Below are 7,492 nucleotides of genomic sequence, written 5' to 3' on the forward strand. Positions count from 1 at the left end.
CCAACGTCTCTTGCCTAAGGCTGGTCTGGGGTGGGTCCTGGTTGCCCCTTTCTCCCTGACTCTGAACAAGACGCCCTGCCTCTCTGTGCCTAAGCTGTAAATTGAGGACATCCACGCCACCTCTGCTCAGGGTTGTCCCAAGGCTTCCATGGCAGTTTGTCACGTTCCCGGCCCGGGGCCTGACTGAGGTGGGTGTTTAATGAATGCAAATTGACAAGCCAGCCTCATGTTCTAATTATCTTGGGCAGAGACTTAAGGCAAGTGATGAGAGAGATGCTTAGATATAGAAATGACAGGATTCAGGAAGTGAATTGAAGGCAGGATTCAGGAAGTGAATTGAAGGCAGGAGAAGAAGGGGATGACAGAGGGTGAGATGGTTGGCTGGCATCACTGACTCGATGGACATGAGTTTGAGCAAGCTCTGGGAGATGGTGAAGGATAGGGAAGCCTGGCGTGCTGCAGTTCCTGGGGTTGCAAAGGGTCGGACATGACTTAGCAACTGAACGACAACAAATAACACTTAACATGAAAACATGAGATCAACCTCTTAAAAAATGTTTAAGCACACACTATTGTCAACTAGAGGCACTCTGTTGGACGGCAGCTCGCTACACTTTATTCATCTTACACGACTGAAACTTGATGCTCATCGGACAGCAAGTCCCCTCTTCCTATCTCCCAAGCCCGTGGCCACGATCACCCTGCTTCTGTGAGTCTATTTTTTTTATTTTTTGGCCGTGCTGGGCCCTTGTTGCTGCGAGTGCGGGCTTTCTCTAGCTGTAGAGAGTGGGGGCTCCTCTCCGGTTTCAGTGCTCCGAGCTTCTCGCTGCAGTGGCTTCCATGAGCTCTCGGCACTCGGGCTTCAGCAGTTGCAGTGCACGGGTTTGGTTGCTCTGCGGCATATAGGATCTTCCTGGACCAGGGATTGAACCTGTGTCCCCCGCATTGGCAGGCGGATTCCTAACCAGTAGACCTGCAGGCAAGTCAGAGTTTGACTATTTTAGATTCCTCATATAAGTGGAAAAATACACTATTTATCCCTCTGGAACTGACTTATTTCATTTCCCATGTATTCCAGTTTCATCCATGCCACAAATGACAAGATCTCCGTCTCTCCTAAGGCAGAATGCTATTCCGCTGTATGCGTATACCGCGTTTTGTTAATTTATTCATCTGTCAGCGGACCTTAGCTTCCATATCTTGACTATTGGGAAGAATGCTGCAAGAAACACGGGAGTACACAGAGCTCTTCAAGAACCTGATTCAATCTCTTTGGATATAAATGTAGAAGTGGAATTGCTGGACCATGTGGCGCTTCTGTTAATTTTTTGAGAAGCCTCCATGCGGTTTCCCAAGTTGACTGTTTCTTCTGCTGTGCTATGTTTGCAAATAAAGTTTTACTGGGACACAGGCCTGCCCATTTGCTTCCGTATTGTCTGGGGATGCCTCTGACCCACAGAGAGACTATACAGCCTGTAAAACTTAAAACATTTACTATCTGGGGCTTTACAGGAAGTTTGCCAACCCCTGTTCTAGCCCTTGGTGCCTCCAGGGAATGGAGACCAGGGCGCCATGTTTGGACCAGGAACATGTTGGAAGCACTAGGGTAAAGCTTATGCTGAGTAGGGGAAGAAGAAGAGGCTCACACTCTGATTCCTGAGTGTTAGAGAGACCCCCAAGAGAGAAAAGGGATGACCCTGCCCATTGGGTCCTGTCCCAGGCAGCCCCAATCTTCAGATCTCAAGGGACCCCGACGCCCCTCCGCACGCATCATCTGTGCCTGCCAATGTCAGCAGACCACAGCGTTCACTCTCACAGGTGGGTTAGCCCTGACAAACCGAGCCTAAACCTTCCCACCAGCCTGGCAGGATGGAGGACCAACAGCAATGGAATAAATTTATACAAAACTCAAACTCCCAGACATCTGAGTCTGGAGCTATGTCTTACCCATCCACTCAAGTCGACTGTGTTTTAGGGACTTCCTTGGTGGTCCAGTGGATAAGAATCCCTCTTCCAAGGCAGGGGATGGGGGAGAAACCCCTGGTCAGGGAACTAAAAGACTCCAGACACCACGGGGAAACTAAGCCCTGGTGCCACAACTAAAGAAGCTCACAACGAAGACCCAGAGTAGGCAAAAAAAAAAATTCTACTGTAATCAGAAGTCACATGACAGAAGGCACGTTGACTTGGATTTCAGGACCGTCTCCACTGAGTAAAGGCAAATGCACAGATGAGGGCATGGGTCCCCTGGTCCCTTTTCCCTCCAAAGGAGGAAAGCCTTTGTCCTCATGGGGAGGAGGCATGGGGGCAATGGCCCCATTTCACAGGTGAACAAACTGAGGCACAGGGGCTGTTTCTCTAGTGAAACCAGCCCCCAAAGCTTTGGTGGGTAGAACCATCTGGGGAAAAAAAAAAACCCTCCCTGGGCAGGAGTGGGAAGGCCTCTGACCTGAGGGCTGGGTCTGGCTCACTCTGTGTCCAGGGCTGGAGTCTGGGCAGGCGGTGCGCAGCTCTGCTGGTGTCATCTGTGCAGCATGAGGGCTGGGGTAGTCGTGGGGGTCCATGCAAGGACGACACCCCAGGCTCCGCACACTTCCGGTTTCCAGGAATTAGAACCAATGTCAGGAGGCCAGAGCCAGCTCCAAAGGGACACAGCACCCAGGGCTCCCATTCACAGCAACCCAACTGGTCCTCACATGCCTGAGCTCAGCCCTCCTCTCCCTTCCTTCCCGAAGACACACACTCAGGACTCAAGACTGTGAGATCTCCCCATGCCCACTGCACTGAGCACGCAGATAGAGAGCAGACAGAAAGACAGGAGACACCACTGTCACTTAACAAATGGCTCCTGTCAGGCCAGGGCCCCTGCGGCAGAGGCAAGACACAGACACTAGAGAGAAGGCTCACAGCGGCTCTGGGGCTCACATCACGTTGCTTTCAGAAAGCCAACCCTCTGCCACCATCTACCCACTCTTGTTACTTGCCGACTGCATGCCAGGCACTGGGCACACTGATCTCATTTAATCCTTCCAACAGCCTAAGGTTGAGACTGTTATTACTCCCACTTCATGGGCGGAGGAACTGAAACCAGAGAGGCTGAGTAACCTGCCCAAGGTCACACAGCCACTAGAGGCTGAAGCAAGATGCAACGGGGACGTCTGAGCCGTGGCTGCTGCTTTAAAACATGCTTGTTTGAGGGACTTCCCAGGTGGTCCAGTGGCTAAGACTCTGTGCTCCCAAAGCAGGGGGCCCAGGTTCAGTCAGGTTCAGAGAATTAGACCTGGCATGCTGCAGCAAAAGTTGCCACAGCTAGGGCCTGGGGTGGCCAAACAGCTAAATCAATATTTTAAAAACAAACAAAAAAGTGCTTTCTTTCAAAGATGCTTTTTTTTAATTTGCAGTTTTGAAAACTAGATAGTTCACATGTTATTGTTTAGTCATTAAGTCATGTCCAACTCGTCGTGACTCCGTGACCTGTAGCCCGCCAGGCTCCTCTGTCCATGGGATTTACCAGGCAAGATTACTGGAGTGGGTTGCCATTTCCTCCTCCAGGGGATCCTCCCAACTCAGAGACTGAATCTGCATCTCCCGCACTGCAGGTGGATTTTTTTTTTTTTTTAACCACTGAGCCACTCAGAAAACAGGCAATGAACAAATCAATGTCCCTTCCCGTCTCTGTGTACCCCAACCACCAAGTTTCACCCCCCACCTCCAGAGTTAACCTTTAGTCATTCAGTGGGTAGCCACAGTTTCTTTATGCAAATATGAGCTGATACAAATGTATACTCACCCCTGCCTTTTTATGCAAAGAGGAATATACTGTTTGGAACCTCGCTTTTCTCAGCTAATAAACCTTAGAGAAGGTTCCACACTGTTCTTTATAGCAGCAGAGTACAGTATTCCATTATAGGATTGTGCTGGTGTCGTTAATCAGCCCCCTACTGATGGAGGGTTTAGGTTGCTTTCAGTATCTGGCTTTTAAACAATGCTGTAAAGGGTAACCTTGTACATAAATAATGTCCCATGAGTCCCAGTTTATCTGTAGGATTACTGCTGGGCAGTAGCCCAGCTAGGACAAGAGGGTTTCTGCGTTTGTAATTTGGGCAGATATTGCCAAAGGAGAGACTGGATTCCAAACAAGGCACAGCTCAACCTCCTAAGCGGGTGGGCAGAGACCGGTGAGATACAGCCCCCGGCGGTGTGGTCCAGGGCAGGGGGCGTGGCTCAGGGCAGTGGGCGGGCCCGAGGGGAATTACAAACAGCTCCACCCCCTCGCCCCACCAGCCGCTGGCTCCTCTCGTCCAGCCACCTCCTCAGCACTCGCTCCCCACCTGCTCCCTCTAAATCTTCCCATGATGACTAAACCGTCACGGCAGTGCATTGCCTTAAACACGATGAATTAGCACACAGCTGCAACAGGTAAGGAGGTCAGCAGAAGAAGAGCACCAAGCTGTGTTAAAAGGGGGCAAAACACGAAAACACGCAGGGAAGGGAAGCCCCCATCGTTCCCTGACCATCCCCCAAGGATGACCATGTGCGCCGGGGCGAGGTATTATTCCCCTAACTAGCTGAGCCACTCAACTAGGACGGCGAGATGCCTGCCACTGAGGTCCGTGCATTTCCTAATCGGGAGGGTATTCGTGGCAGCCCCACCCCGTGCAGAGGGTTTCACGTGCATTATTCCAGTGAAGCCTCCCAGCCACCCATGAGGTCAGTTCTATTATTACCTCCGTCCTCGCTCCAGAAGAGGACACAGGTGAGGTAACTGCCAAGCCACACGCTCCACAGAAAGTCTCTTTGGATCATCAGAGCCACAAATCATTAGCAGGACATTTGAAGGGGTGGGTAATGGGGCTAAAAATATTTATTTGGAACAGATTGGAAGGGCAGACCGAATTCCCCGCTCAAACCCCCACCTCCTGTTACAATAGCTTTGGGTTCAGGGAAGGACTGGTAAGGGTTCCTTTCTAGTTCTTCTTTTAGGGTACACATGGATTTATTTATTTATTATGCAATAAAGTTAACACATGCTTATGGCAGAAAATCAGAACATCCAGGGAGAAAATGAATCCAAAAAACCCTCCATTCAGGGAAGCCTCTATTAACATTGTGAGACAATGGCTGCCAGCCTCTGTTCTCGGCATGTACATACATGTTAACACATTAATTGAAATAGAATATGGGTGTAGAAAGGTGTACAGATCAATGCATAGCTCAAGTCTGAGTGAAAACTCTTGGGTAACAAGCATCTGCATCAAAAAACAGAACTGGGACTTCTCTGGTGGCCCTGTGGATAAGAATCCAGGGGACACGGGTTCGATCCCCGGCCCAGGAAGGTTCCACATGCTGCGGGGCAACTAAGCCCCTGTGTTGCACCTACCAAAGCCCAAGTGCTCTAGGGCCCCGGAGATGCAACTACTGAGCCTGTGCGCCCTAGAGCCTGTTCTCCGCAACAAGAGTCACGGCAATGAGAAGCTCTCACATCGCAACCAAGAGTAGCCCTTGCTCGCTGCAACTAGAGAAGGCTCGTGCAAAAGTAATGAAGACCCATCACAGCCAAAAATTAATTAATTTTAAAAAAGAAACAGAATGTGAGTGACCACACGTGTGTCTGAAACAAAATCAAGATCCTCTAATGTCGTGTGATGATTGTGCCCCGGCCCAAAAAACAGGTGTTGAAGTCCTAAGCCCAGGTACCATGGCTTTATTTAGAAATCAAGACTTTGCTGATATAATCAAGTCAAGATGAGGTCAGCCTGGATTAGGGATCAATCAATGGGATCTTTACAAGAAGGGACCCAGGGAAGAAGGCCTGGGCTCTGATGAAGGAGGCAGAGATGGGAGGGATATAGTCACAACCTGGGAACACTGAGGACTGCTGCCAAATGCCAGAAGCTAGAAGAGACAGGCAGAGAGTCCTTCCTTGGAAACTTGAGAGGAGGCAGGGTTTTGCCAGCAACCTAAGTCAGATGTCCAGCCTCCAGAGCTCTGAGCGAAACAGTTTCTGTTTTGTTTTTACATTGAACCGTATTTCTTCCAATTTCTGTTATTTTAGGCCACACTGTTTGTGGCAGTTTGTCATGTACAGTCCAAGGAAACAAATACCTATGATGTGTGCAGCTTAGTATTTTTTCTGGTTGTGGGAGTCACATGAGTTCACCTTTCATCTGGACACATGCTCCAGCTCCTGATCTAAGAATGTCACCTCCTGCAGCCTGGTGACCACTGCAGACACACATGAGGTGACGTCACCAGCCAAAGTGCTTCAGTGGCTCACTCGTGTCCTGCGGCCTGGCTCCTATACTCACTCACCTCATCTCGTACCTTGCTCCCACGTGCAGCCACTCAGGCCCCTTTGGCCCCCTCCATCTCTGCAGCCACAGGGGCCCCCTACTCTCCCCTCGACATGTATCCAGTTCATCGTCATCCTTCAGATCTCAACTCTTCCTGGCCTCCCTACACCATGTACCTTGTAACACCAGTGATCTGGGGACCTCTTCTTAGGGTGTTCAGGGGAGAGGCTTTCAGGGAATGGCCCCTGGTCTATCATTGCCAAGGTTCTTGGCTCCGCTTCCCCCACTCCCGGAGAAGAGACCTTCTCCTTCACCTCCAGCCAGTGGTCCCCAGGGCTCCTTCTAAACCTCTTCTACATCTCTTCTCTTATCAACCATGGCCGTGTCTCGGCGATGTAATAGCAACCCCCCACCCCTTTATTCTCCACATTCAGCCGAGGGCTCTAGAAAACTCACCTCAGCCCCTTACTGAAAACCCTTTCATGCCTCCCCACTTCTAGCTCCCACTTCCCGAGTCTCAGTTTTGTTTTGTTGTTTAGTATTTATTTGGCTGTGCCAGGTCTCAGCGGTGGCATGTAAGCTCAGGGACTGAACCTGGGCCCTCAACACTGGGAGCGCAGAGTCTTGGTCACTGGATCACCAGGGAAGACCCTCGACAAGGCAGTTCTCATCCAGCCTCAGCCCCCGGGGCCAGCTCGCCTCAGTCCTCTGTCCCCAGCAGGCTGGGCGCCATCGTGCCTCCGTGCCTTCTCCCACTGTCTGTCTTCTCTTGGGGCCCTTTCTCCTCTGGGCTTCGCCTGCCTAGGTGCCCACTGCATCCTTTACAACTCCCGCCAAGGTGTTACCTCCTCCAGGAAGCCTTCCCTATGGCCCCAACTGTGTTTCCCCTAAGGCAAGAATGATGTTTCAATTGAACTGAAGACCACCCCCCCAAGTGGGTATCAAAGAGCATTTATCAGATAAATTATACTCCTATGATGAGACCTGTGAGAACAGAGTCTGGTTTTCATTTCACATTCAGATTATCGTGACTGTACCAGGATCCCACCAGGATGGAAACTTCATCCAAGCTGCTGAGTTAGGCTTCACCCCATGGGCCCAGGGACGGTAGCTTGGGTGTATCACTCCAGCCCTTGTCAGCCACAGACGGCATTCTGTTCCAAGCCCCACCACCACCAGGCCCATCTTCAGAGCGTCTC

At 50.8% G+C, this 7,492-nt stretch overlaps 1 long non-coding RNA gene across 1 annotated transcript; it reads right to left on the bottom strand.

Annotated features, from left to right (window-relative positions):
• LOC106503608 lies at positions 931-3,970 on the bottom strand. The gene is made up of 3 exons (XR_001297300.2): positions 3,791-3,970; positions 2,450-2,592; positions 931-973 (listed from the first exon to the last, which is right to left on the bottom strand). It is a non-coding gene; the product is annotated as an uncharacterized LOC106503608 (long non-coding RNA).

Source organism: Capra hircus, chromosome 25, assembly GCF_001704415.2.
Source record: "Capra hircus breed San Clemente chromosome 25, ASM170441v1, whole genome shotgun sequence".
In the NCBI taxonomy this organism is placed as follows: domain Eukaryota; kingdom Metazoa; phylum Chordata; class Mammalia; order Artiodactyla; family Bovidae; genus Capra; species Capra hircus.